The sequence below is a fragment of the Salvelinus alpinus genome, chromosome 10 (genome assembly GCF_045679555.1).
Source record: "Salvelinus alpinus chromosome 10, SLU_Salpinus.1, whole genome shotgun sequence".
NCBI classification, from domain to species: domain Eukaryota; kingdom Metazoa; phylum Chordata; class Actinopteri; order Salmoniformes; family Salmonidae; genus Salvelinus; species Salvelinus alpinus.
In genome coordinates, this window is record NC_092095.1 from 41,645,880 (window position 1) to 41,661,552 (window position 15,673).

Below are 15,673 nucleotides of genomic sequence, written 5' to 3' on the forward strand. Positions count from 1 at the left end.
ACTGAATGTACGAACTGAATGAGAGCAATTTTGTCTGTTAGTGCTGAAGAATGACACTCAAAAGACCTGGGTTCAAATCGTATTTGAAATCTTTCAAATAATTTAACTGTTCTTGTTTGAGCTTGTCTGGCGCAATGGAACAAATGGAATAGTTCAGAAACTGAAAAACCCACCAGTCTGACACTCCAATCAAACGCTAAAAATATTTGAATAAAAATCAAATACCACTTAAACCCAGGTCTGGTTAGTTAGCACTGAACTGAAGAACACAGTGCTCATTCCTGAGGTATAGGGAGGGAAAGGTGAAAGCCTGTCTCTCTCGCTCTCCCTCTCTCACACAAAGTTAGAAAAGGTTACTGCACTAATTGAGCAGCTGCTCCAGAGTCTTTGATGGGCATTAGAACCTGGGAAACATTGTCTGGCAAGATCAAAGGGAACCCTGGATAATTACTGTAGTTACCTTCAGTGATGCTGTTAAATTAACCACAAACACACAGATAGACAGACACAACCTTACCCTCACTAGCTAGCTTTATGGTGGGGGGGAGGGTAAGCACTGCGCTAGGTTAGAGAGACAGGAACGGACTGTACTAGGCTCAAGAGAGGAATGGAGAGCAGGCATAAGGCAGAGGGAAGACAGTGGCTTTGTCTCAATCGAGGCAGCTAGCTTCCTTTCCTCGTGACCTTTCCTCCATGAACACTGACCTGTCACGGCAGGACAGGTGAAAGCCATTCAGGATAAACTAATCCAGTCCTTTTCAGCCATTACAGTAAGGGTTGATGGGAAAAAAAGAAAACGGGAGATGGTGAAAGATGTGATGGCTGAGTTAGATTATCTATTGTTAGAACGAGGTCAATGATAGCTGAGGGATTTGACTCTCCTGTGAGGAGGAGAGAGGAGGATCACACAGAGAAGAGGAGATGTGGACGGTTCATTTGGCGCTCCTTTTGCTCTGGCTGTCTGTGTAAACAGGAGATGATGAGGAGAGCAGAGGAACACTTATCCCTGCCCTGAACATGAAGAGGTACGGTACACTTTTAGGGGTTTCTCCGTCTTCACGTAGACCTAGTTATTTTACGTGACCAAACAGTGCCTGTTGGACATACAAAGATGTAGACATATCTTTGTGATGCCTGGAGAAGCGTTTATTATTACCAATGTGCTTGTTCCCTCCTCTTCCTACCTCTGTTGTGGCTCCTACTTCCTGTGTTGTGGCACCTCCTCTCTCCCAGCGACAGTGACAGGGGTCCGATCCTGTCCCTGACCCTCTCCACGGGCCCCTGGAACACAAACACAACAAGACAACTGAGTATACTATACTGAATGAATGAAACTAAATATACTACTGTAAAATCACATTTATTTCCCCCACACACACACGTACCCACGCACACACAAACTAAAGGCCTGCTGCCACCTGCCACTACATTAACCAGAGCGACGCCTCGTTTAGCGTACCAGGTCGGCCGGCCCAGCCACCCTGTGAGGCTCTATATTAAATAAAGAAAGAGTGCTCTAGTGTGTAAATTATTCATTTAACACGCCTTATCCTCTTCCAACAACCTTGTTAAAACAACTCAAGATTGAAAAGCAGGAGAAAAAAAAGGGGGAAAAGACAAGGGAGGGAAAATAAAGAGGAAAACCTCAAGACACCATCATTCACCTGCAACTCAGCAAAACCCTGGGTACATCACTAAGCTCTCGGAGTACTCTGCCAGAGGAGAGAGAATTCACCCTGACACCTCCATTGTTTCAGAGTAACGGTAACGCGCACACACAAGTGCAGAGCAGTGTTTTCAGTGCATATTCATAGAATAATGGCTCTAGATGTCAGGATGAATTATAGAGGATGAGAAGGGTGGACACGCGACTCTGGAATGCTGCCTCTGTTCTTCTGCAGTCTTAAGTACTTGTTTTTAATTTACAACATATAGTGACTCATCTGGGCGAAGCAGCTTTAATTCTACTTTACAAAGATTAGTCTAAATAAATGCTTTAGTAAAACCTTAAGCAACATATGTAAATAGGAACACTAAACTCTAAACATACATTTAAAAGCAAGATTAATGGTGAATCTCAATTAAAAGTGTTTCGCAGTCCAAGACTAGTCTTAGTGTGTGTCCGGGAAACCGCCCCTAAATATAACAACAGTGCTGTAATATGAGTCAGAATTTCAGAATACAACCACAGTACAGAAAGTTCTTGAATATCCCACAGTAATATGCATGTTCTTTCCAGAGAGAGAGACAGAGCATGAGAAAGAGGGAGAGATAGTGAGTGAGTGAGTGAGTGAGCATACAGTTATGAATATAGCTACTGTTCCCTGAAGGAGGGAATGAGGTATCAGGTCAAATCCAATGGTTAAAACGGAGGCTCACACATAATGTCCAGGACCAAAACCAGGTCACAAGTCAGTGCCATAGACTTAAGACACTGGTCTGAGCTGACGTACGCCTTTCAGGAACCACACCCACCAGAGGATGAGACCCCAGGGTAGAGCCGTCAATCCCTACATGATACGCCGAGATGGCTGCCATATAAACCGTCAATGTGGAAAAAAGAAAGGCCCTGCTCAAAAAGCTCTTGCAAGAACATCAAAATGTCCACCAAAGAACTCTGAAAAGGAGAAACTCTTAACCTGACACTAACCCTTAAAATGCGTGCCACTTATATGTATACATTCCCTCTCGTAAAGGGCGCACGTGCAAACTATATAGTCGTAATCAAGTTTGAGGGTAAACTCCTAGCCGTCAAATTAAACTTTTCAAGGGCCAAACGCCCAGATCCCTTATCTGCGGTCGTCGGTGCCAAACTCTCCCGTGTGCCTGGGACAACAGATCCCGACGACATGGAACCATGTGGATGATCTCCGGGAAACAGGATTGTCTGGGCCAATGGGCAGCCACCAGAATCAACAACAGACCCTCCTTCTGACGGACCCTCTCCACGGTGGCCTGAATTAGGTCCCACGGAGGAAACGCATAGAGCAGGGTGCGAGGCCACTGATACGCCAAAGCATCCGTTCCCAACGGTGCGCCTAGATCCCTCATTGAGAAGAACGGACGACAATACGCGCTTTCGCGATTCATAAAGATATACGTCAGATATACATCGGCCCCTGGGCAACCACCAAGGGGTGCAGTCTCTACTCCTGGAAATTAGATCTGCTCCCACACAGAGATCCGGGAAGATACGTCGCCCTGCGCAACAGGAAATGCGCACTGCTCCATACGAGCAAATAACTGGCCAGGGTTTAGGTTGTCGGACCTTACCAACACATTCTGGCCCTCCAACATCGGAAGGAAACGCCTCAGTGCTAGCAGTCAGTAGCTCTAGGTAATTGATATGCAGCGCCCTTTGTGCTGTTGACCAAATCCCTCTTTCCCAGTAGCCCACAACCAGCACTCCCCATCCCAATAAGGATGTGTGTCATGATCCGCCTGCGGGACAATACCCGGCCCATGAGAACCCCCTGCAACAGCAGTCACGCGTCCCTCAAAGGAGTCAACACCCTTAGGTACAACGGGGATACCTTGAGCAACTGATGGCAGTGGCGAGATGCGTCAAGACACATAGCAGTCTGCGCTGAAACACACATATCAGCAGAAGTCTCAGAGGCACCACAGCTATCAGAGGCCATCAGACCCAATAACCGCAGGCACAAGCAAAAAAAGTGTGCCCCAGCTGAAATTGTGCCAGACAGAGCCGGAATGTGACCCTGCTCTGCTGGGACAAAACACGATTCAGAACAGAGTCCAGAAAGAGACCCAGAAACTGAATGCGCTCAGCGGGAGTCTTGTGATTTTCTTGTGATTCACTATGAACCCCAGAGACTGAATATGGGAAACCAGCGTGGCGTTCCACCTGCTGCCTTGGCACCACACCGGTGCCAAAGCTGCTTCCACTACCATAGAAAATGTGCTGGGCGATAGGGAGAGACAGAAAGACAGGACCAGAAACTCTTAGGGCACACCCTCGAAATGAAACCTCCAAAACTTTCTGTGGGGAAGATGTGTAGCCACATGCAAATATGCAAGGACATGAACCAATCGCCGGCTTAGTGTGAGCATTTTGAACTTGCAAACCTTGATGTGCTTTTCTAAAACACCCAAGTCCCGGATAGGACGAAACGTTCCATCGCTCTTGGGAACTAAGTAGTACACACTGTAACCGCTCTGTACATGTGAGACGGGGACCACCCGAGTAGCCTGGGCTTTGACCTCGAGGACAATTGGCTTTATTACACCACGAAACGAAGAAGGGACCACAGCGAACTGCAGAGACTGTATCCCTTAGTCACTGTCATCACCCATGGTGAAACTGCGCATGCCACGCCACTGGACGGGTCACGCTGCCAGTCTCCTATACATTATTTCCTGAAGGGGCAGAGCGCCACCCTGAGGACTGGGATAATTTTTGTTCTTATTGGAATGCTTGTTTTCATATCCACCGCTCTTGACAACCTTGTGTCTGAATGTGGGGAAGGAACTGTGTTTATTATGCCCTCACCTGGATGATACTGCCCTCTCCTGGTACACTTTGTCCAGCTGATCCACCGAGAACCGACACTGTTTATTCAGAAGCACTGTGCTAGAATTAGCCCCCTTGTTAGCCTCCGGAACTAAGTAACTCGCCAACTTTCCATATATCGGAGGTGAGCAAACGAGCCCTGCCTCTTTCATAGCCTCCACATTCATTAACTCGCCATAACCTGGTATCACCAGACAGAGGGATCCCAGGTCGCTTTTAGCTCATCGGCGAAACCTTTAAAACAGGGGTAAGCGACGCTTCACCGCTGCAGGGACAGGAGGTAAATACGTTCCCCCAAACCTAGAGGAACTCCACTGCGGGGGAGAAGACAGCCAATCCACCCCCAGGTGATCTGCTGCCCTACGACACAGCTCCATCAAAGGCGCATTAACCACCAATGGTTCACTCTCCCCAGCCGCAATCCAAAGCCGGGGCTTTAGGCTGCCTCGGACACTACCTCGGAATCCCGACTCTGAACACTGCCAGAGAAACCGGAATGAGCCTCACTCGGCTGGGATGACATCCCAATTAATGCTGACCACCGTTGCTCTCTCCCTACCTCAGACAACCCCATTACCAAGGTCGCTTCACTGGAAGACCCTTTACTAGCAGCCCCAATTTTTCTCACAAAGTCAGCCCTACTCCAACGGAAGGTGAACCCAGCAAGAGACCATGGTCACACGAACTGGTTCGAGCCAAAGCTTCCTGCGAGTATTTTCACACCAGGCAAACAGGAGAGCACTCGTATCTTTAAATTTCATTGTGAAACCATATGAGCAAGGGCATGGTCGGAGGTTCAAACTTGGCTGGTCAGCCTTTTTTGAACTTACTCTTACCACTGGCCATCTTACTCAAGCAAGGAAGCACTGGCTACACAAGCAGAACAGAAATTAGTGGGTTTTTAGTAGGATTAATTAGGGCTGATTTCAAGTTCATAACAATCGGTAATCGGCATTTCTGGACACCGATCATGGCCGATTACATTGCACTCCACGAGGAGACTGCGTGGCAGGCTGACTACCTGTTATGCGAGTGCAGCAAGCTAAGATGCTAGCTAGCATTAAATGTATCTTATAAAAAACAAATCTAAACATAATCACTAGTTAGCTACACATGGTTGATGATATTACTAGTTTATCTAGCTTGTCCTGTGTTGCATATAATTGATGCGGTGCCTGTTAATTTATCATTGAATCACAGCCTCTTCGCCAAACGGTGATTTAACAAGCGCATTCGCGAAAAAAGCACTGTCGTTGCATCAATGTTAACCTAACCATAAACATCAACACCTTTCTTAAAATCAATACACAAGTATATATTTTTAAACGTGCATATTTAGTTAATATTGCCTGCTAACATGAATTTCTTTTAACTAGGGCAATTTTGTCACTTTTTGTCAATTTTGTCACGTTCTGTGCAACAGAGTCAGGGTATATGCAGCAGTTTGGGCCGCCTGGCTATTTCTTCAAAACAAAGACAGCCAACTTCGCCAAACGGGGGATGATTTAACAAAAGGGCATTTGCGGAAAAAAGCACAATTGTTGCACGACTGTACCTAACCATAAACATTAATGCCTTTCTTAAAATCAATACACAGAAGCATATTTTTTTTTAAACGTGTATATTTAGTTTAAAGAAATTCATGTTAGCAGGCAATATTAAACTAGGGAAATTGAATCACTTCTCTTGCGTTCATTGCACGCAGAGTCAGGGTATATGCAACAGTTTGGGCCGCCTGGCTCGTTGCGAGCTAATTTGCCAGAATTTTACGTAATTATGACATAACATTGAAGGATGTGCAATGTAACAGCAATATTTAGACTTATGGATGCCACCCGTTAGATAAAATATGGAACGGTTCCGTATTTCACTGAAAGAATAAACGTTTTGTTTTCGAAATGATAGTTTCCGGATTTGACCATATTAATGACCTAAGGCTCGTATTTCTGTGTGTTATTATATTATAATTAAGTCTATGATTTGATAGAGCAGTCTGACTGAGCAGTGGTAGGCAGCAGCAGGCTCATAGCATTCTTTCAAACAGCACTTTCGTGCATTTGCCAGCAGCTCTTCGCAATGCTTCAAGCATTGTTTATGACTTCAAGCCTATCAACTCCCGAGATTAGGCTGGCAATACTAAAGTACCTATTAGAACATCCAATAGTGAAAGGTATATGAAATACAAATGGTATAGAGAAATAGTCCTATAATAACTACAACCTAAAACTTCTTACCTGGGAATATTGAAGACTCATGTTAAAAGGAAACACCAGCTTTCATATGTTCTCCTGTTCTGAGCAAGGAACTTAAACGTTAGCTTTTTTACATGGCACAAATTGCACTTTTACTTTCTTCTACAAAAACTTTGTTTTTGCATTATTTAAACCAAACTGAACAGGTTTCATTATTTATTTGAGACTAAATAGATTTTATTGATGTATTATATTAAGTTAAAATAAAAGTGTTAATTTTTCATTCAGTATTGCTGTAATTGTCATTATTACAAATATATACAGTGGGGAGAACAAGTATTTGATACACTGCCGATTTTGCAGGTTTTCCTACTTACAAAGCATGTAGAGGTCTGTAATTTTTATCATAGGTACACTTCAACTATGAGAGACGGAATCTAAAACAAAAATCCAGAAAATCACATTGTATGATTTTTAAGTAATTAATTTGCATTTTATTGCATGACATAAGTATTTGATACATCAGAAAAGCAGAACTTAATATTTGGTACAGAAACCTTTGTTTGCAATTACAGAGATCATACGTTTCCTGTAGTTCTTGACTAGGTTTGCACACACTGCAGCAGGGATTTTGGCCCACTCCTCCCTACAGATCTTCTCCAGATCCTTCAGGTTTCGGGGCTGTCGCTGGGCAATACGGACTTTCAGCTCCCTCCAAAGATTTTCTATTGGGTTCAGGTCTGGAGACTGGCTAGGCCACTCCAGGACCTTGAGATGCTTCTTACGGAGCCACTCCTTAGTTGCCATGGCTGTGTGCTTCGTGTCGTTGTCATGCTGGAAGACCCAGCCACGACCCATCTTCAATGCTCTTACTGAGGGAAGGAGGTTGTTGGCCAAGATCTTGCGATACATGGCCCCATCCATCCTCCCCTCAATACGGTGCAGTCGTCCTGTCCCCTTTGCAGAAAAGCATCCCCAAAGAATGATGTTTCCACCTCCATGCTTCACGGTTGGGATGGTGTTCTTGGGGTTGTACTCATACTTCTTCTTCCTCCAAACACGGCGAGTGGAGTTAGACCAAAAAGCTCTATTTTTGTCTCATCAGACCACATGACCTTCTCCCATTCCTCCTCTGGATCATCCAGATGGTCATTGGCAAACTTCAGACGGGCCTGGACATGCACTGGCTTAAGCAGGGGGACCTTGCGTGCGCTGCAGGATTTTAATCCATGACGGCGTAGTGTGTTACTAATGGTTTTCTTTGAGACTGTGGTCCCAGCTCTCTTCAGGTCATTGACCAGGTCCTGCCGTGTAGTTCTGGGCTGATCCCTCACCTTCCTCATGATCATTGATGCCCCACGAGGTGAAATCTTGCATGGAGCCCCAGACCGAGGGTGATTGACCGTCATCTTGAACTTCTTCCATTTTCTAATAATTGCGCCAACAGTTGTTTCCTTCTCACCAAGCTGCTTGCCTATTGTCCTGTAGCCCATCCCAGCCTTGTGCAGGTCTACAATTTTATCCCTGATGTCCTTACACAGCTCTCTGGTCTTGGCCATTGTGGAGAGGTTGGAATCTGTTTGATTGAGTGTGTGGACAGGTGTCTTTTATACAGGTAACGAGTTCAAACAGGTGCAGTTAATACAGGTAATGAGTGGAGAACAGGAGGGCTTCTTAAAGAAAAACTAACAGGTCTGTGAGAGCCGGAATTCTTACTGGTTGGTAGGTGATCAAATACTTATGTCATGCAATAAAATGCAAATTAATTATTTAAAAATCATACAATGTGATTTTCTGGATTTTTGTTTTAGATTCCGTCTCTCACAGTTGAAGTGTACCTATGATAAAAATGACAGACCTCTACATGCTTTGTAAGTAGGAAAACCTGCAAAATCGGCAGTGTATCAAATACTTGTTCTCCCCACTGTATATATAAAAATCGGCATCGCCTTTTTTTGGTCCTCCAATAAATCGGTATCGATATTGGACTTGAAAAATCAGTCGACCTCTAGTTTTTAGCAAACACAAGTCCAAACCAAGCAAGGAAAAAATTAGCTACACAAGCAGAGCAGAAAGTAGGTAGCTTTTAGCAAATAAAAACCGATACCCAGACCCAAAATTTGCAACATCTAGGGAACGAGTACTCTCTCCCCACTAACATACACCCAAGTCCCGAGCCGAATCTTGCAGTCTGTGTGTGCTTGAAAAGTTTGTAAATTTGCATGTCATGTTCTTACTTCGGGTGAACTGAAGAGCAAAGAATTTAGGAAATTAATGCGAGTACTGGAATTATACCCAGGAAGGCGGGGCTTCAAAAGCCGGGCTCTGCATCCATTATCCTATTGGGCGCGATTTCAGTTTTTCTTCAGGTGAATACGATTCGTCGTTGACTCCCCATAGTATGGTATACCGTGTGACCGACTGAAAGGGAACTAGTCCCATATCTGTGAGGCTTTAAGTCAACTGACTGACACTCCGCGTTATGAACTCAGACGGTACGAATTGGAGCTAACAGGCTTTGGCCCAGCAGAGATCCATGAGGCTGCTGTGTGTGTGTGTGTGTGTGTGTGTGTGTGTGTGTGTGTGTGTGTGTGTGTGTGTGTGTGTGTGTGTGTGTGTGTGTGTGTGTGTGTGTGTGTGTGTGAGTGAGTGAGTGAGTGAGAGACATGGTGATGAGAAACCGTTTAAGGGGTCAGCTCTAAAACCACAAACCTTTTCAAATATAACCTCAGGCTTAGTATGATGACCAGAGCATGCTTCTGTCAGCTACCTAAGTAGCTAATCTAATTTTCACGCACTAAAACACTGCTGTATGTACTAGTGGAGCAAGGCTGCTACACTACGTACAACAGGAGGCGAAAAGGTATGCTGCCTGTTTTTTTATATATATTCTATGGCATCACATTGTGTATGTGTATGTTTCTGCATATCTACCAGGATGTTCAACTAAACCCAAACCTTCTGTTAAAACTGCGATTCTGATTTTGTCCTGACCAACAATCCATTGCTGTTATCAGGTTAATTTTCCCTCCACAGAGCTGGGCAGGCATTTACATTGGACCATCCCTCCCTCCTTCAGCATCAACATCCGGGCAGTAACCAGCAACCCCCTTGCAATGTAAATCATTACATTTGTGATTAAAGCTTTCCACTTCAAACAGGCCTGCTGTTTATACAGGCGCTGATATAGCGGGGATAAAGAGCAAGCGGCCAGAGAGATGTGTGTTTTCCTGGGCGTGTTGAATGTCATTAGCCACATTAAGGCTCTGTGTGTGTGTGTGCGTGCGTTATTTATAATGACGCACAAATGCCATTCTATCTACATAATACAGGGCTATCGATGCCTCTCGTTCTGCTAGCCTATAAACTCAACATCAACTCAGCCGCAGGGCAAAGGATTGGCAATGGCATATGTCGATTTGGATTCAAAGTGATTAGGTTTCTTTAGATGGTGGTGACAGAGGAAATGGGTAGCCTTTTGTTTTATGGATTAAATTAATTGAAAAGCTCTTGAAACCATTTTCACTTCAGTTCCATTTTACTCACAAATGTCTACTGGTTAACTGAGTAAATGCCAAACACTTGCTGCGTCCCAAATGGAAATCCTACCCGCCCTGCTCAAAAGTAGTGTACTAGGCCTATATAGGCAATGAGGTGCCATTTGGCACACAATATCTGTCTAGTTAGTTTTATGCTATAACAAAGAACACTTCACCTTGTCATTGTTTTGATTACAAAACAAAATGACCGATCGACAGGTGGTCTTGCTTCCCATTCCCCTCGAACCTCACGCTAAAAGTTGGAGACAAAAACAAAGGGCAAGGTGTTTGTTTAAAATCACACGCAGCTGCACCGTACCACTGCATCCCAAATTAACCTCGACCACATGAAAAGCTGCCATCTCTATTTCGGGTAGGGGAGGAAAATTACACCCCTCTCCACTATGTGCCCTGGTATTAAACCTCAATTAGTGCACGGCAGTGATGTCACCAGGGAGAAGGCTAAGGGCTCTGTTGTTGACACAGCAGGGTGCTTCACTAAATAGACTCATATCTAAAAACACCTAAGAAGTTAGTTTGTTAACTTTGTGTATAGAGGGCTAGTGTAGGCCAAGCCTTGGCTTATGGGTAATACAGAAAAAGTTGGTGATCCCATCCAACTGGCAAGAACTGGGCTACCATGGTGCCTCACTAACGTTACAATTCAAATGTATTCCATCATTACCATTTGGGAAGCTACTAGGCCAGGCCTGGGCAAAGGTCGGCCCGGGGGCCATATGCGGCCAGTGACCTGATTCAATACGGCCCGTGGAATCATGCTCAGATCACATAAAGAATTTGCGATAGTAAAGTTTTGAAAAACTTTATTGTTATTCAAATTAAAAGCCGAATGAATAACTCACCTTTGTGAAATAATTTAACTCCCAACGCTTGTGGGACATTTATTTTGAAACAACGTATAAAATAACTGCACGAGGACAGACAGTGACTGACGGGCTGACACACACACACACACACACACACGTCACAGTTACAAATAGAAGCTAGCTCGAAATTGCGCAAAAATTACTTCTTCAAAGATTTAAAAGAAAAGGAAGTAGACAATGAATGTAGGGTGTCCCGACACTTCCAGACGAAGCATGCAGAGAAATATAGGAATGTGTCTTCTGAGCAGAGAGCAAGTGCATCGAATGAGTTGCTTTCTCAGTTGCAAAAGCAGCAAGCCATTCACTGAGGGTGAATTCATTAAAGAATGTTTAATTGACTCTGCAGGCAATACTTTTCCCCGACAAAAAATAATTGCTTGAAAATGTTTCCCTGTCAAGATGAAGTGTGTTGAGGACGTCGCAGAGAATATAGAACAAAAGTTGAAAGACAAGGTAAAGGATTTCACCTATTTCTCCTTGGCCCTGGATGAGAGCAGTGATGCACATGACGAGGCATAACCCCAGACTTTGAAATTAGAGGAGCTTGCTTCAGTGCAGTCAATGACGAGCACAACCACAGGGAAAGATTTATTGGACGAGGTTAATAAGTGTGTGGCAAAGCTGGGACTGAATTTTGAAAACTTATCCAGTGTGACCACTGATGGGTTCCCAAACTTGACAGGAAAAACATTGGCCTTTTGAAAAGGATACAAGATCAAGTAGGTGACCTGAACCCAGATCAGAAAATTATTTTCCCTGCATTGCATTATTCATCAGGAGGTGCTCTGTAAATGTGTTCTGAAATTGAGCCATGTTGTGGATACTGTCACTAAAGTGGTAAACTTCATAAGAGCAAAATCTTTAAACCACAGGCAGTTTGTCTCACTGTTGGAAGAGACAGGTCAAGCAGATCTCCCCTAACACACAAACGAGAGATGGCTGAGTTTGGTTAAGGTGCTAAAAAGGGTTTGGGACCTGAAGTCGGAGATTGCTGCGTTTTTTCAAATGAAAAGGAACATGTGTTATATGAGTTCCCTCAACTGCAAGATAAAGAATGGTTGGCTGATTTTGCCTTCACAGTGGACATCATGGCCCTAACGAATAAACGGAATTCCAAACTACAAGGGAAGGGCCTTTTCAAAAATCAGATGTACAGCCTTGTCAAAGCCTTCAAGGGAAAATTACTCCTCCTGACCCACTAAGTAGAAGCCAACAAGCTCACCCACATTCCGACACTATTAGTCTGTTCCCTATCAGATGACCAGCGGGAGAAGTATACATCACTGCTGCGTGCTTTGAACTGTCAGTTTTCTAGTTGTTTTGAGTACAAAGAACACAGTGGCCTCCATCATTCTTAAATGGAAGAAGTTTGGAACCACCAAGATACCTCCTAGAACTGTCTGCCCGGCTAAATTGAGAAATCGGGGGAGAAGGGCCTTGATCAGGGAGGTGACCAAGAACGCAATGGTCACTCTGACAGAGCTCCAGAGTTCCTCTGTGTTGAAGGTGGAGATGGGAGAACCTTCTAGAAGGACAACCATCTTTGCAGCACTCCACCAATCAGGCCTTTATGTTAGAGTTTCCAGACGGAAGCCACTCCTCAGTAAAAGGCACTTGTTAGTCCGCTTGGAGATCGCCAAAAGGTGGGGATGTTTTTCAGCGGCAGGGACTGGGAGACTAGTCAGGATCGAGGGAAAGATGAACGGAGAAAAGTACAGCGAGATCCTTGATGAAAACCTTCTCCAGAGGGCTAATGACCTCAGACTGGGGCGAAGGTTAAAATTCCAACAACCCTAAGCACACAGCCAAGACAACACAGGAGTGGCTTCCGGACAAGTCTCTGAATGTCCTTGAGTGGCCCAGCCAGAGCCCAGACTTGAACCGGAACGAATGTTTCTGGAGAGACCTAAAAAAAAGCTGTGAAGCGACGCTCCCCATCTAACCTATCAGCGCTTGAGAGGATTTGCAGAGACGAATGGGAGAAACTCCAAATATAGGTGTGCCAAGCTCGTAGTGTCATACACAAGAACACTCAAGGCTGTAATTGCTGCCAAAGGTGTTTCAACAAAGTACTGATTCATGGGTCTGAATACTTATGTAAATGTGATATTTCCATTTTACATTTTTTATAAATTTGCAAAAATGACTAAAACCGGTTTTTGATTTGACATTATGGGGTATTGTGTGTAGACTGATGAATATATTTGTTTAATCCATTTTAGAATAAGGCTGTAACGTAACACAATTGGAAAAAGTCAAAGGGTCTGAATACTTTCCGAATGCACCGTATATAGTTGAATGTCAGTGTTTTTGGCTTCAATAGAATGATAAGGGGCGTGCAACGATAGCTTCACACACAAAATACATTAGTGCAACACATTCGGCATAAAATCGTTTTCATCAATGACAACAGAGGTGCAACGCTATTTGGCTAGCAGCCACACAAGTAAATTAGCTTACAATGTAGCAAGTAGAGGTCGACCGTTTAAAATCCGTTTAAAAACTGTTAAAACAGATTATTTCATTTATATTTCACTGGAATTGTGATACAGTGAATTATAAGTGAAATAATCTGTTTGTAAACAAATGTTGGAAAAATGACTTGTGTCATGCACAAAGTATATGTCCTAACTGACTTGCCAAAACTATAGTTTGTTAACAAGACATTTGTGCAGTGGTTGAAAAACGAGTTTAAATGACTCCAACCTAAGTGTATGTATGTAAACTTCCGACTTCAACTGTATATGAGAAAATAAAGCAGGGTGGCCCTCTATAGTGACTGAAAAGAGCATGTGTGTGTCCCAAATTGCACTCTATTCTCTATGGTGCACTCCCTTTGACCATAGCCCATAGGGTCCTCCTGCCATGGTTGGGGGAGCACTACTTTTGACCAGAACCCATAGGGTCCTCCTGCCATGGTTGGGGTAGCACTACTTTTGACCAGAGCCCATAGGGTCCTCCTGCCATGGTTGGGGTAGGCACAAAACCACAATCTCAATTCCCTATGAGATGGGCAATGCGAAGCCTGCAGCGTTCTCCCTCTACAAGCCTACAGTCTGTCCCTGGTCGCTGTACTTGTTCTTACATCAGGGTCACTGGTAATTCATGTCTTACAAAAGAGACACACTTCAGCTGTTCAGCCAGGGACCAGAGAGAGTGCTCACAGGAGCCATCAGCTTTCCTCTCCTCCTCTTTGTGACCAACGGGAGAAATATCCACTGTGTGTGAATAATACATTTGAGCTGCGAGTCACTTCTAACCAGAATACAGTTATGTTTGTGAAGAAGCAAAGCTGCCTAAGGAGTCAACCAGGGGGAGGCGTTTTATTTTTCCCTTCAGAGAAAAAGCAGTACTCACTAAAGATTTACCACCCGATAGGTTGGTACAAAAATAAACTGAGAAGATTGAAACAACAGTCTCACAGGTGCAAACCCAGGCCACACAGATACTCTGTAAAGTGGAACAGAAACCCTGTTGTATTATGAAGACAAGACTGAGAGCTCGGAAAACTTAAAGAAGGAGAGATAAAAGCCTGTGTATTCCAGGCGAGCAGATCCAATCAGCTAGGAGGGCCTGGCCAGGAGAGGAGGATGAGAGGCAAGCGCTTCCCTTTTAAATTGATCCCACAGAGACCCTCGTGGTTCCCTAGGACTCAGAGAGATAACTCTCCAAGCCCCACAGATCTGAGGAGGCACCGTACAGCTCACTGGAGAAAGAGGGAGGGATATAGAGAGAGACAGAGCGAGAGAGAGACAGTTGCGGCAAGGATAGAAGTAACCTAACGTAGCAGGAGAAAGAGAAACGCCGGAGCGGGATGCCCCACATTGTGGTCATGGCGAGAATGAGTCACAATGAGGATGAGTTAAGATGGAGTGAAGTCTTAGTAATACGAGGCACACATCCAAAAGTGGAAGTCGCATTACATGCTCTTTTCCTTTTTCCCTGAAAACAGAATGACTATCATTTTTTCCCGACCCCGCACAGAGTGGGATAGAAGAGAAGAAAGCAGGGTGACAAGAGATGGAGACCAGAGAGCTGAGCTCAGTCTCTGGGGCTGTACTACCCGGACAGCATCCAAGCCCTCCCTGGATATGATGCCAACAGACAGAGAGCCTGGAGTATCAACTATTACAAATAGCCAATGTTACATATCCTGATGATGTACTTTAGCAGCAGTGTCTTTATTCTGTCCGGTTCTGGCAGATTAAGCTTTGGCTCATTAAGGACTGGCCTGAGATCAGACTCTGGACCACATCAGCCTGTTTAATCCCATAGGTACAAGGAACTCCAAGGAACAACATTATCGCTGCAGCCCAGAGACTCAACACATGTGGATTAAATGGTGTGTGTTTGCGTAGGCCTAATAATTTAATTTCTCTCCCTCAGATGCAGGCCTGTTAGCCAGGTCAACAGCAGTTTGAGGGGGAGTTCAGACAGGGAGAGGAAAAGGGAGTCCAACGGACCAACATTCTGGTAATACCTTCCAGGTTCACTGTGTTTCAAAACGTTCCCTCCCTACTGAAC

At 44.5% G+C, this 15,673-nt stretch overlaps 1 protein-coding gene across 2 annotated transcripts in view; it reads right to left on the reverse strand.

Moving 5' to 3' along the window:
- Positions 1-15,673, reverse strand: part of LOC139532059 (zinc finger protein 438-like) — a 99,616-nt gene that overhangs the window by 41,411 nt on the left and 42,532 nt on the right. The window contains exon 2 of one of the 2 annotated variants that reach the window (XM_071329180.1): positions 1,185-1,281. The gene's annotated coding sequence lies outside the window, so the exon portion shown is untranslated. Of the gene's footprint in view, positions 1-1,156; positions 1,282-15,673 lie in introns of both variants that reach the window. The other variant, XM_071329179.1, reaches the window with a different exon arrangement.